The 1,199-nt window shown below is 36.5% G+C and overlaps 2 protein-coding genes across 3 annotated transcripts in view; both read left to right on the top strand.

Moving 5' to 3' along the window:
* LOC119587170 (p53 and DNA damage-regulated protein 1-like) overlaps positions 1-1,199 on the top strand; it is a 9,000-nt gene that overhangs the window by 1,300 nt on the left and 6,501 nt on the right. The window lies entirely within an intron of this gene.
* The window catches only part of LOC119587169 (G patch domain and ankyrin repeat-containing protein 1 homolog), a gene marked incomplete at its 3' end in the record, with an annotated part of 5,928 nt that overhangs the window by 794 nt on the left and 3,935 nt on the right, over positions 1-1,199 (top strand).

The raw sequence follows: 1,199 nt of genomic DNA, 5'->3' as shown, positions 1-1,199 counted from the left end.
GATAGATTTATAGATCTAATTATACTTTTTGAATCTAGGACTGCATCTGCCTAAATGTAAATCCCATGAAGGCTGTACCTTGTAGACATTCAGCATTGCAGTAGAGGCCAACAAAGCTCCTCTCCAGATCTTAGACTGGTTCCTTATTTAATGGCAAATTACCAGGATGGTGTGCAAACTCTGTCTTTCCAAAGAATACATGGTGGAGGTTTGTTGTCAAAGGCATGGAGGCTAGGACAAGCTCTTGAGTTACTGGGTATATCTTTCAGTTGTGGTTGTGGGCTTAACCTCACTCTTTGCAGGTTGTTTCCAGAGCTAATGGTGTTCAATTTTATGTTCTTTTAGGATCTTAGTTTTCTCTATCTCGTGTCATGTCCTCATTATAGGGTTAATCTATTTGAAGAAACTTCTCTTGTCTGTGTCTGTTGCTAATAAAATATTACTTTATGGTAATGGAAACATTATGATTTTAACAGGTAATGAATTTGGTCTCCACACCTTTTGCACTCGAACAGAGGCAAACAAACCACCACTTTATAATTATGACAAGTTGTAGTTTAGATGGGTTCCATATTTAATGAGAAATCACCATGAATGTCTAGGATTAAAAAAAATTAGTAGCAACATCTGGTCTCCATGTTACTGCGAGTGCTTTAGACTGTTCGGAATATTTTGGTGTGAAATAAGGTGAACTTTTTGATTAGATGGTTGAAAGATAACATCCTTTTGTCTTCTTTATTTGATTTACAACTGACAAAAAGGGTCTTAGCATTACTTGATTTGTCAGTTCCATATATTGTATTATATTTTTCTTGGTAACCCAGTTTGATTCAGTCCTCCTTATCTGATCGGACCTGATCTGATTTCACTTGAACTAACCTCACAATCATTGTTATTAAAAAGTATATTGTCAGCTGTTAATATGACTGTGACTATTAGCCAAACAATAGTGTTCAGTATTCAGACAGGTGTGAAAATGAGATGGCATGCTTTAAGTGCATAGTCCACTTCTCTGGGCAGAGGACTTCATTCTCAATTCTCCTTGTTTGGCCTCCATTCACTCACTGCCAGTATGGACTCGTGTAGATGTTCCAATATTATAAAAGTTGTCACTTCAGCCAGATTGTACAACTGAAGGTCAAGGGAAAAAAAGTTGAGTTTCCTTTATAGTCCTTGTAAGAATTGTCTTTTTTTGTAGC

Source organism: Penaeus monodon, chromosome 22, assembly GCF_015228065.2.
Source record: "Penaeus monodon isolate SGIC_2016 chromosome 22, NSTDA_Pmon_1, whole genome shotgun sequence".
NCBI classification, from domain to species: domain Eukaryota; kingdom Metazoa; phylum Arthropoda; class Malacostraca; order Decapoda; family Penaeidae; genus Penaeus; species Penaeus monodon.
This window is presented reverse-complemented; position numbering and strand designations above follow the sequence as displayed.